The sequence below is a fragment of the Cricetulus griseus genome, chromosome X (genome assembly GCF_003668045.3).
Source record: "Cricetulus griseus strain 17A/GY chromosome X, alternate assembly CriGri-PICRH-1.0, whole genome shotgun sequence".
NCBI classification, from domain to species: domain Eukaryota; kingdom Metazoa; phylum Chordata; class Mammalia; order Rodentia; family Cricetidae; genus Cricetulus; species Cricetulus griseus.
The window spans coordinates 60,833,264-60,847,039 of NC_048604.1; the positions used below are offsets into that span (position 1 = coordinate 60,833,264).

Here is a 13,776-nt window from a genome sequence, read left to right on the forward strand (position 1 = left end):
ATGATATGTGGATTCTTTCCTTTCTATTTTTTTATTTGGTGAATCGAATTGACAGATTTTCATATGTTGACCCATCCATGCATCTTTGGAATGAGACTATTTGATGATGGTTGTTGATCTTTTTGTTGTATTCTTGAATTTGGTTTGCTAGTCTTTTATTAGGTATTTTTGTGTCTATTTTCATAAGTGAAATTGGTATGTAATACCTTTTCTTTGTTGAGTATTTATGTAGTTTAGCTTTCAGAGGAGCCATGGCCTCATAAAATGAATTAGGCCATGCTTCTTGTGTTTCTATTTTGTGGAGTAATTTGAGGAGCATTAGTGTTAATTCTTCTTTGAATGTCTTCTTTGAGTATAGAATTCTGTATTAAAACATCTGGCCCTGGGTGTTTTGTTGTTGTTGGAAGACTATGAAAAACTACTTCTATTATACTAGGGATTATAGGTCTATTTGTTTATCTGACCTTGATTTAACTATTTTCTTTTTATTTAAACTAGAAACAATCTTGTTTTACATTTCAATCCCAGTTCGCTCTCCTTTCTCTCTTCCCCTGCCCACCACTGACCCCCTACCCCATCTGCTTTCTGATCCCCATGGAGGATGAGGTCTTCCATGGGGGATCTCAAAAGTCTGTCATATCATTTGGAGCATGGCCTAAGCCCTCTCCCTTGTGTCTAGGCTGAGAGAGTATCTCTCGTGGAATGGGCTCCCAAAGTCCATTCATATACTATGGATAAATTCTGATCCACTACCAGAGGCCCCATAGATTGCCCAGGCCTCCTAACTGACTCCCACATTCCGGTTTAGGGGTCTGGGTTGGTTCTATGATGGTTTTGCAGCTATCAGTCTGGGGTCCATGAGCTCCCCCTTGTCAACAGTTTCTGTGGGTTTCTCCAGCCTGGTCTTGACCCATTTGCTCATCACTCCTCTCACCCTACAATTGGATTCCAGGAGTTCAGCTCAGTGTTTACCTGTGGGTGTCTGCTTCTGTTTCCATCAGCTATTGGATAAAAACTCTAGGATGGCATATACGACATTCACCAATCTCATTATTGGGGAAGGGCATTTAAGATATCCTCTCCACTATTGCTTAGATTGTTAGTTGGGGTCATCCTTGTAGATCTCTAGATATTTCCCTAGTTCCATATTGAAAGTGATATCTGTAAAGAAAATTGTTCATTTCTTTTAGATTTGACAATTTTGTGGAGTATAGGTATTTGAAGTGTGTCCTCATGATTCTCTGGATTTTTTCCATGAGTGTTGCTATATCCCCCTTTTCATTTCTCATTTTGTTAATTTGGAAAGTCTGTTCTCTCTTTGCCTTTTCTTTAGTTTGGACAAAGATTTGTCTATCTTGTTGATTTTCTCAAAGAGCCACCTCTTTATTTCATTGATTCTTTGTATTCTCCTCGCTTCTATTTTGTTGATTTAACCACTCAATTTTATTATTTCTTGTCATCTACTCTTCCTAGGTGTGATTACATCTTTTTTGTTCTAGAGCTTTCAGGTGCTTGGCTAAGTTGCTAATATGAGATTTCTCCAATTTTTTTACATAGGCATTTAGTGTATGTACTCTCCTCTTAGAAATGCATTCATTACATTTGGGTATGTTGTGTATCCTTTTTCATTAAATTATAGTGAATCTTTAATTTCTTTGTTTATTTCTCTCTTGACCTGTTTTTATTCAGTATACATCTGTACAGTTTCTACTAGTGTGTAGGATTTCTGTTGTTTTTGTTATTGTTGAAATACAGTTTTAATCCATGGTGGTCTGTCCACCATGAAATAATCCCAGGGGTTATTTCATTTGTTTTATCTGGTAAGACTTTGTGTCAAAGAATGAGGACAGTTTTGGAGAAATTTCCAGGAAGTACTGAGAAGAATGTATATTCTGTTGTGTTTGGGTAAAATGTTCTGTAAATATCTGTTAGGTCCATTTGATTTATAACATCTGTTTGCTTCAATATTTCTCTATTTAGTTTTTGTCTGGATGACTTGTACATTGGTAAGAGTGGGTATTTCAGTCTCCCTCCATCAATTTGTGAGGGTAAATGTGTGATTTAAACTGTAATAGTATCTCTTTTACATAAGCAGATACTCTTGTTTTGGGGACATAAATGTTAAGAATTGAAAAAGTCATCGTGGTGGATTTTACCTTTGAAGAGGATGAAGTATCCTTTCCAATCACATTTGACTAAATTTGCTTTGAAGCCTACCTTGGAAATATTAAAATGAATATTCTAGCTTGTTTCTTACATCCATTTGCTTGGAATATCTCCCCCCCCTTTTTTTACCCTGAGGTAATATCTATCCTTGATGTTAAAGTGTGTTTTTTGTATGCAGCAGAAGAATGGATCTTGTTTTCATGTCCATTCTATTAGTCTGTGTTTTCGTTGGGAAGGTATGACTATTAATATTATGAAATATCAATGAGTAATGATTGATTATCCCTGCTGTTTTGTTATTGCTGTTGTTTTGGTAGGGGTGGTGGTGGTGTATGAGGAGTTCCCTTCTAGTGATTTTGCTGGTGTGAAATTGTTATTTTCTGTGTTTTCATGTGTGTATTTAACCTCCTTAGGTTGGAGTTTTCCTTCTAGCACCTTTTGTATTGCTGTATTTGTAGACAGATATTGCTTAAATTTGACTTTATCATAGGATATCTTATTTTCTCCATCTATGGTGATTGAAAGTTTAGCTTAGCATAGTAATATGGGCTGGCATCTGTACTCTTTTAGAATCCATAGAACATCTTTCCAGTGGTGTGGGAGCTCGGTTGATAAGCCGATGACATTTAGGGTGACTAGCTGTATGGGTGTGGTTTTCTCTGAGAATTGAGGTAACATATATTCAAAAATACATTAAAATTAAAACTACATGTTGAGAGCAATTATGATTCAGCTCCCCCATGCTATGAGGTATATTCCATGATCTTTTTAAAGAATGAATCAACTGAAAATCATATAAATAATGTGACTTATAATTTAGGTCACATAATAAATGCAGAGCTAGGATTTGAACCTAGATATCCTGGTTTCAAGGGCTATCTATTTCATTGCCTCCTTTCTCTGGTAAGTAATTGTCTTAGTTTCTTTTCTATTTCCATGTCAAAACACCATGATCTAGGAACCTTATTTTTAAAAAAATAACACTTATTTGAGCATTATAGCTTCAGAGGCTATTCCATGGATATCATGGTAGGAAGTATGTGATACGCAGGCAGGGATGATACTGGAACATTAGCTGAGATCTCCTTGAGGCAGAGAAAACTAACTGGGAATAGTGTGGACTTTGGAAACATCTACAATGACAGAAGTGAGCAAGTTATGTTTCCAACTAAACTTTACCACTGCTAAATTCTAAGACTACTGAGTTCTTCTTGTCTGAGCTGTGATCTTGATGAAAAAAGAATTTGATGTGACCATTTTGCAAAGCAAAATTAAACATGTGTTCATCATATTCCATTCCTCAAAACATTGTGTTCTCCTCTGAAAATGAAATAATCAGATTTTAAATATAACATGTAGACTACAACATTTTGGTGTAAGTAGGGAAAAACAGAACGCAAGCATTTGAATTCTGATTGTTTGCCCAAGTAAGTGCAAAGACTCAGTCACTTTTGCTTTTACATTATGAAAGATTCTGAGCTGCTATTTAAATTTAGGTTACACTGACCAGGCTACAGAACACAGTACTTTCTGAAAGAAATGCTTGCTTTTAAATGATAACCACCATCATCTGAGCCTAATGGATTTTGGGAAAAGGGGTGTCATGATTTTCTTTTTCTTTTCTTGAAAATTCATTGCATTTAAAAGTTCAAGTAATAACGTGTTGCTGCTCAGAGGTTTAAGTAATGCCACATTTTAATTTTTTCTTGTAAAATCAAAGTAGTATAATGATCTTCATTAATCAACATCAGGATATTTTACACAGTGAGGTTTAAATAATATAAAATGTGGTAATTCATGATTTGCCTCCATTAAATTTTAATAAGGAGGAAATGTAAATAGTGAGTGTTTTTATTCCTGCATCTACTCTGTATTATCAAATACATAATCTTTGGTTTTTATCATCATTGAAAATTCTAAGACCTGTTAAGAAAAGACCTTCTGATACCAGCTTTGGGTTTTTGTTCCTTTAACACTCTCTAAGTTCTCTTTAAGTTTAAACAAAAAACTGTAACTGGATACTGAGAGGTTTGATGAAACAATGCAAGACTAAAACCTTCAGCCTTTATTTGTAGAAATATAATTTGCTTCATAATAATTTAGTTGTATTTCTTTACATTGACAACAATTGATATGCACATCTTTTATAAAGAACATTTTAGTGATGTTAATGCATGACTTTATGAAGTGTACTGAAGTTCTAAATTGCTACAAATATTCTATGATCTGATGGAGAAAACTACAGATGGATTCTATTTGAAATGCAAATATTTTATCCTGAACAGTGTCATAACACATGTATGTATATTTTAAGCTTTTGTTTAGGCAGTGTGTTATGGGACAAGATTATGGGGTTACCAACTCTTTTAGCTTCATGCTGTTGTGAAGTTCTCAAAAATGAACTAATATTTTTAATGTCCAAGTGTCCTGGTGACTCTCCATGACTTTGTACGAAGACAAGTTTGTCACTCATCTTTAGAAATAAAATGAACAAACAAAGCATTAATTCTGTAAATTAAACTTCTAACTCTTTAAATTTGAAAACAAAATCTGAAATGAGTAATTATAAAAAATGGTGAATTTTGAGTCAACACCATGGGAAAAGAAACCTGAAAGACTTATTCCCTGCTATGAAATCTGGTGTCAGGAGGTTATCAATAAACAGAATTTTTCAACCCATTTCACATAGAGGGATACTCCCTCAGCCTAGACACAAGGGGGAGGTCCTAGAACCTATCATAAAGGATATGACAGACTCTGAAAACCCCCTCATGGAAGACCTCACTCTCCTTGGGAAGCAGAAATAGTATGGGGTAGATAGGGTGCTAGTGGGGAGTAGGGGAGGAAGGGAGGGAGAGGGAAATGGGATTGACATGTAAAACAATCTTGTTTCTAATTTAAAGAAAAAAATGGTGGAAAAACCTACAAACATCTTGGATTAAGTAATTCTTGGTTGAATACTGGTGTCATGTGGCAGCCACTAGGAACATTTCTTTTTTAAGAATAAAATACTTTTTTATGGAAAATGGCTTAAGATTATGTTCATTAGCTATGGTTCTCCCATAGAGCTTTTAACTTGTGTAACCACATGTTCTTTGGCTCCAAAAAGGTACCAGGTATGGGTTTCAGTATGTGAAACAGGCCTGATATACAAGAAATAAGTTGGTTAGTCTTACAACATTCATGCCAGAATAGTACTTGTGGGTGTGTCTTATCAGGCTGATCCTTTTTGTATCCTTTTTGATCACATGGTTTACAGCTCAATAAGAATGGTGATTCCTTTTATCCTGTGGTACTATGCATAACATCTCCATAACTGTGAGAGCTATTCAGTAAGGATGAAGTTCCCAGTGAGTATCATTTTGATTTCATCATGCCCTGTAACACAAGTGTATGGTTTCTACAGCAATAGTGTCTCACCATCAAGTTCAATGGGTAACCAAGAGTATTGGCAATAACCATAACATTTGGGAATCCATGAGACCTCCTTCACTTGCCAAGAACTCTGAAATTAGTATGCATTCTGGGCATTGGGCTTTTTATTTACATGTTATCCTTTGGTATCTAGTAGGGGCATTTTGCTCCCCTACAGAATAACTACACTTAAAATAGTTAAACATGCTTGATTATATATTTGAAGAATCTTCTGTACTAGTAGAATTTCATATGAGTTTCATTTAGTATTAATTAACTCTCTCCACATTCCCTCATTTTCCCTGCCACCTATTCCTCCCCATTAAACCCTTTTTGCACCAATAGTCCCCTTTAATCATTTTTACAATTGCATTCTATCTCCACTCTCTTGAAATCCCCTTATTTTTACCTTACTAATTGTCTTACCTCACTGTATCTAGTAGCTAAGAAATTAGTGAATACACTCAAATTCATTAGCACATGAAACTTCATGAATGGGACCCCAATAGCTTAAGCATTAACGCCAACAATTATTAGTGAGTGATTTCATAAAATTAAAATGCCTCTGTATAGCAAAGGGAGTGAAGGGGCAACCTATAGAATGGAAAATTAATTATCAGCTGTATATCTGGCAGAGGGTTATTATAAAGTACATACAAAGATGTAAACAAACTAAACATCAAGAAAATGAATAATTCAGTTTTAAAAATGGACATGGAACTAAACAGAAAGGTTTTAAAAAGCAACATAAAAATGGCAAGGAATCACTGTAAAAATCTCGAATATTCCTAGCACCAGGGAAATCTAAAATAAATCTTTTTGAGATTTCATCTTACTCTGAAAAGAGTGCTAAGATCAAAAAACCCTCAAATGATGACATAGATACCACATGATAATCTTCTTGGGCATTTACCCAATGGACTTTATATCTTACTCTAGAGTTGCCTGCTCACACATGTTTGTTATCTCACTATCCAAATAGCTAGAAAATAAAAACAGTCTATATGAAAATGTGGCATGTTTACACAATAACATATTAATCAACTACTACAAAATAAGATTAAGAAAACTTCAGGTACATTGGTAGAGCTGGAAACAATTTTTCTGAATAAGGTCACAAAGAAAAAGAAAGTAAATGTCATATATCTTTCTTGTTCTCAAGTGTTGGAATATTTTTTCTTTAAATTAAAAACAAGATTGTTTTACATGTCAATCCCAGTTCCCTCTCCCTTGCCTCCTCCCGTGCCCCCAGTAACACCCTACCTAGCCCATTCATACCATTTCTGGTCCCCAGACAAAGTGAGGTATTCCATGGGGAATATTCAGAGTCTGGCATATCCTTTGGGACATGACCTAGGCCCTCCACCATGTGTCTAGGCTGAGGAAGAATCCCTCTATTTGGAATGGGCTTCCCAAGTCCATTCCTATGATAGGGATAAGTACTGATCTACTACAAGAGACTTAGATTTTCAATGACTCCTGACTGACACTTTCATGGGGTCTGGATTAGTCCTATGCCGGTTTACCAGCTATCAGTCTGGGGACCATGAGCTCCCACTTTTTCAGATAAGCAATTTCTGTGGGTTTCACCAGCCTGGTCTTGACGACTTTGCTCATCATTCCTCGCTATCTGCAAATGGATTGCAGTTCAGTTCAGTGTTTAGCTGTGGGTGTCTGCTTCTACTTCCATCAGCTGTTGGATGAAGGCTCTAGGATGGCATATAAGTTATTCATCAATCTCAATATCAGAGGAAGGCAGTAGCCTCTACACTATTGCTTATATTGTTAGTTGGTGTCATCCTTGTAGATATCTCGATATTTCCTAGTGCCTGATTTCTCTTTAAACCTATAATGGATCCCTCTAGTATGGTACTTCTTTTCTTGCTCTCCTCTATTCTTCCCCCGACTCAAACTTCCCACTCCCTCATGTCTTCCTCACCTCTCTTCTTCTCCCCTTCTCATTCCCATAGCTCCCCTTCCCTCTCTCCATGCTCCCAATTTGCTCAGGAGATCTTCTCATTTTCTCCTTCTCTAGGGGACCATGTATGTCTCTCTTAGGGTCCTTCTTGTTTCCTAGCTTCTCTGTTTATGTGGATTATAGGTTGGTAATCCTTTGCTCTATGTCTAAAATACATATACAAGTTAGTACATAACATGTGTGTCTTTTTGTAACTGGGTTACCTCACTCATAATGGTTTCTTCTAATTCCATCTATTTGCCTGCGAATTTCAAGATTCCATTGTTTTTTTCCACTGAGTAACATTGTGTGAATGTACCATATTTTCTCTATCCATTTTCAGTTGAGGGGCATCTAGATTGCTTCCAGGTTCTGGCTATTACAAATAATGCTAAGAACATAGCTGAACTGATGTCCTTGTTTTATGAATGTGATTCTTTTGGGTATATGCCTAACAGTGGAATTGCTGGATCATGGGGTAGACTGATTCCTATTTTCCTGACCAATTCCTATTTTCTTGACCAATACTGATTTCCAAAATGGTTGTGCTAGTTGGCACTCCCATCACCAGTAGGAGTGTTCCCCTTTCTCCACATCCTCTCCAGTATTAACTGTAATTGGTGTTTTTGATTTTAGCCATTCTGTCAGGAGAAGGATGGTATCTCAGAAGAAGGATGGTATCTCAGACTTGTTTCAATTTGCATTTCCATGATGGCTAAGGATGTTGAGCACTGTATTGAGAATTCTATTTAATTCTGTTGCTCAATTTTAATTGGATTATTTGGTGTTTTGAAAACTAGCTTCTTGAGATCTTTGTAAATTTTGCAGATCAGCCCTCTCTTGGATGTGGGATTGGTGAATATCTTTACCCATTCTTCAGGCTGCTGTTTTGTCTTGCTGATGGTGTCCTTTGCCTTACAGAAGCTTCTCAGTTTAGGAGGTCCCATTTATTAATTGTAGATCTCAGTGATTGTGCTACTGATGTTATGTTCAGAAGCAGTCTCCAGTGCCAATTCGTTCAAGGGGACTTACCACTTTGTCTTCTAAGAGGTTCAGTGTGGCTAGTTTTATGTTGAGGTGTTTGATCCATTTGTACTTAAATTTGTGTGTGGTGCTAGACATGGATCTATCTGCAGTCTTCTACATGCCACTATCCAGTTAAGCCAGCACCATTTGTTGTAGATGCTTTCTTTATTCCATTGTTTTACTTTACCTTCTTTGTCAAAAATCAGGTATTCATAGGTATATGAGTTAATATCAGGGTTTTCAATTTGATTCCATTGGCCTATCTGTGTATTTTTGTGCCAATACCAAGCTGTTTTCAGGACTATAGCTCTACAATGGAGCTTGAAGTCAGGGATGGTGATGCCTCCAGAAGTTCCTTTATTATACAGGGTTGTTTTGGCTATTTGGGTCTTTTGTTTCTCCATATAAATATAGTATTGTTATTTCAAGGTCTGTGAAGAATTGTGCTGGGATTTTGATGGGGATTGCATTGAATCTGTAGATTCCCTTTTATTATGTTGATTCTTCCTATCCAAGAGCACGGGAGATCTTTCTATTTTCTGATATCTTCTTTTATTTCTTTCTTTAAAGACTCAAAGTACAATAGACTCTGATGACACCCTATGGAAGGCCTCACCCTCCAGAGGGAGCAGAAAGGATATGTGATAAGTAGGGTTTTAGTTAGGGGGCTGGTAGGGGAGGAGGGGAGGTAGAGGAAACTGGGATTGTCATGTAAAACAAGTCTTGTTTCTAATTCAAATAAAATATATGCAGAAAAAAATGACTAAAAAAAAAAAAGACTCAAAGTTCTTGCTATACAGGTCTTTCACTTGTTTGGTTAGTGTTAGCCCAAGATATTTTATGTTGTTTGTGGCTATTGTAAAGGGTGATGTTTCTCTGATTTCCTTTTTTTTAAATACATTTCTCCATTTTATTCCCACAAAGAAAGCAGCCAAGTGAAGCTCGAGCCTGGGGCCACAGTTCTCCCAAACTTCCTCCTGCAAGGATGCACTCCAGGTCCTCGTGAATGCCCCACCAGCAGGTTGGTTTTCAAGCAGGCCCTCATGAGTGCTGGGGTGGAAGGCTCCAGGGGAGGCTCGGTAGGGGCACACACTTGTAGGGCTAGAGATAGCATGGCAGGTCCTTCTCTATCACCAGGGGCTCTTCCATGGGACCATAGTGCTTCATCACTCAGCCATTCTTATCAATGAGAAGCTTGGTAAAATTCCATTTGATGGCATTTGCCAGAATGCCACTGCCCTTGGGCTGGACTTTCATCCATTTCCACAGTGTGTGGGCATCGTCCCCAATTACACAGATCTTGTTGTACATGTCAAACTTGACATCATAGCCTGCTGCAAATTCCTTGATTTCTTGATTACTTCCTGGTTCCTGCTTCCCGAACTGGTTGCCGGGGAAGTCCAGGATTCGTAAACCACACTCACCATATCGGGCATGCAGATCGACTAGCTGAGTGTAGTTTACGTCGGTTATGCCTCATTGCGAGGCCATATTGGAGATAATGCACACGAAACCCTTGTACTTATCCAGGCAAATCATGTGCCCATCGATGTCCTTGGCTGAGAATTTGTGCATGGAGCACTCACAACTGCAGTCATCACTGGATGTGCACATGGTGCCTGCCAGGCCAGGCGCAGCCACAGCCCTGCTCAGCAGTGCTGGTTTAACTCTGATTTCTTTCTCAGCCCTCTTATTGTCTGTATATATTAGGGCTACTGATGTTTTTTTTTTGTTTTCTTTTGTTTTGTTTTTTAGTTAGTCTTGTATCCTGCCACTTTGCTGAATGTGTTTATCAGTTGTAGGAGTCCCCTGGTAGGGTTTTTTTTTTTTTTTTTGAGGTGGTCACTTATGTAAACTATCATATCATCTGCCAACAGTGAAAGTTTGACTTCTTCCTTTCCAATTTGCATCCCCTTGATCTTATTTTGTTTTCTTATTGCTCTAGGTAGAACTCCAAGTACAATATTGAAGTAATATGGAGAGAGTGAACAGTCTTCTCTTGTTCCTGATTTTAGAGGAATCATATTGAGTTTCTCTCCATTTAGCTTTATGTTGGCTGTTGGTTTTCTGTTTATTGTTTTTATTATGTTCAGGTATGTTCCTGTTATCCTTGATCTCTCCAGGACCTTTATTATAAAGGGGCATTGGATTTTGTAAAAGGCTTTTTCAGCATCTAGTGAGATGATCATATGGTTTTTCTTTTGCAGTTTGTTTATATGGTGGATTACATTGGCAGATATTTTATGTTGAACCACTCCTGCATTCTGGGGATGAAGCCCATGATAGATGATTTTTCTGATATGTTCTTGGATTTGACTTGGCAGTGTTTTATTGAGTATTTTGCACCAATGTTCATGAGAGATATTTGTCTGTACTAGTTCTCTTTCTTAGTTGTGTCTCTGTGTGGCTTGGGTACCAAGGTAATTAATTGTTGCCTTGTAAAAAGAGTTTGGCAATGAACCTTCTACTTCAATTGTATGGAACAATTTGAGGAGTATTGGTATTAGCTCTTCCTTGAATTTCTGGTAGAATTATGCACTGAAGTCATTTGTCACTGGGCTGTTTTTGGTTCAGAGATTTTTGATGACTGCTTCTATTTCATTAGGTGTTATAGGTCTTTTTAAGTTGCTTATCTGTTCTTGTTTCTCAAATCCTCTCTTAAGGTCTCTATCATATGCATCAGATTGTTTTTAAGGTTGTTGTCTTCTGCTTCACCTGTGTTGGGATGTTCAGGTCTTGCTGGTGTAGAGTTCCTAGACTCTGGTGCTGTCATATTGTTTTTCCAGTTGTTGGATGTGTTCTTATATTGTCATCTTCCAATCTCTTCTTCCAGTGGGTGTAGGTGGTGTCTCTTCCTTTCTTAGTGTTTATGGGTCCAAGGTTCTCTTCCATGAGTGCAAATGGCTCCCATACTCTGATGGGTCTCAAGGTGTGTGCAGGTGGGTCTGAGGCACTCGCTCTCCAGGTAGATGAGAGCAGGACTAGCACAGAGATGTTAGCAGACTCTAGGTTGATTGGTCCTCAGGGGCTGAGTCGACTTGCCTGCAGACCCCAGGACGGGAGTTCCCAGAGTGGACAGGCAGAAGTTGGGCCCAAGGCAGGGGCTGAAGCAGCTCACCTCTAAGAAATTTCTCTTTGCAACAGATTAAAACTGTGACATAAAAACCACAAACTGACCCATCTACAAAGAGCTCCTTCTACAAGGCTTATAGAATATTGCGGAAGAGAGCATGGAAATATTGTAAGAACTAGAAAAGCAAAATGTCTTTTGTGAGATTGAATCTTCTAGAACAGTAAGGAAAATGACTCCTATGAAGTCTCAATAATATGGTTGCCTAAACAAGACCTGAAGAAAGATAATACCAGCCTGGATAAGAGAAATTTCATTGAGCCTAAACTCTAGACAAAGAAAATGAAACAACAATAAAAACTACAGGCAGTTTAGGAATGCTGCAAGGAGGAGAAATTATCTTCCCCCCAAAGAGTCCCCCAATTGGTTATCCAATACCATGTTGTCAGTCCTGAAATCATAAATGTATAAGTAATACTATAGAGATTTAAGAGATTTTCTTTATATGTTTAGGAGTCTCTCTCTCTCTCTCTCTCTCTCTCTCTCTCTCTCTCTCTCTCTCTCTGTGTGTGTGTGTGTGTGTGTGTGTGTGTGTGTGTGTGACAATTAAAGAAAAATAGGTCAGAGACCATTAATTTAAGAAAGAGCATAGTCAGGAGGTTACATTGGGGGGGCTTGGAAGAAGAAAAAGAAAGGGGAACATGGAGAAATTGAGCTAGTGCTCAACTGGAAGCTTTACTCCTAATTGTTAGCATTTATACTTACACATGGTTCTATACACACTACAGTTAGTGAAAAGTAGTCATAAATCTCACGGGAGATTTATGAAATCTGAAAGTTGTAACAATGACCTACCTATAAGATATGACCATTGGTACAATACTTGCATGAATTGTAGGGGAATAACCAACCATCTTTTAAAATTGAATTTAAGGCTCACTCCATGAGATGGAACCCACACCTAATATTCTTTTTTTAAGAGCTCTTTTTTTTTAATTTAGAGAAACTTTATTAGTTTTTGTAATCAAACCCATGTAGATAAGACCTTACATATTTAATATAGTGTATTACCCCTGTACAAATGGGAAAAATTAAGATCAACATTTCTAGACCAATATGGTTGTTAATTTCTGTACTATGCCAACTCAACACGGTAAACTGGGATACTTTTTTCCAAAGTTGACAGCACACCTAAAGTTTCCAATATATATAATATATATATATATATATATATATATATAATAATAGAAGTATGTTATGCATCAAGAGTAGCAACAGCTTTTCCAAGTTCTGCAGTCATTTGAACAAAATTGTAGAGACATCCAGCACACTCCATTTAAAAAAAAAAAGGTAAAAAACAAAATCCCAGAACACAGCACAGTTCTGTTACTCTTGTAGTGCCTGGAACCATTTCTTTTTTAAAATTAGCATCTCAATCATCATCTGGAAGGAAACCATTCTGAGCAACATCATTAAAAACAGCTCTAATAAAGCACAGTCACTACTATGTATTATAAAGCAGGTCCACATATGAGTGACTGAATATCATGTTTGTCTTTTTGTGATTGGGTTACCTCACTCAGAATGGTTTCTTCGAGTTCCATCCATTTTTCTGCAAATTTCAAGATTCCATTGTTTTTTTTTCTTCTGAGTAGTCCTCCATTGTGTAAATGTACCACATTTTCTCTATCCATTCTTAGGTTGAGGGGCATCTAGGCTGCTTCCAGTTTCTGGCTATTACAGATAATGCTGCTATAAACATGGTTGAACAGATGTCCTTGTTATATGAATGTGCTTCTTTTGGGTATATGCCTAGGAGTGGAATTGCTGGATCTTGTGGTGGACTCATTCCCATTTTATTGAGGAGTCACCATACAGATTTCCAAAGTGGCTGTACAAGTTGGCACTCCTAACAGCAGTGGAAGAGTGTTCCTCTTTCTCCACATCCTCTCCAGCATAAACTGTCATTGGTTTTTTTGATTATAGCCATTGTGATAGGAGTAAGATGCTATCTCAGAGTTGTTTTGATTTGCATTTCCCTGACAGCTAAGGATGTTGAACACTTTCTTATGTGGAACCCACACCTGATATTCTTAATGAGGCCAAGAACCTGAGACTAGATATGTCATGGGCCCTAGAATAA

At 37.4% G+C, this 13,776-nt stretch overlaps 1 pseudogene; it reads right to left on the reverse strand.

Annotated features, from left to right (window-relative positions):
• Positions 1-9,644: 9,644 nt before the first annotated feature.
• Positions 9,645-10,192, reverse strand: LOC100754616 (annotated as a pseudogene).
• Positions 10,193-13,776: the final 3,584 nt, after the last annotated feature.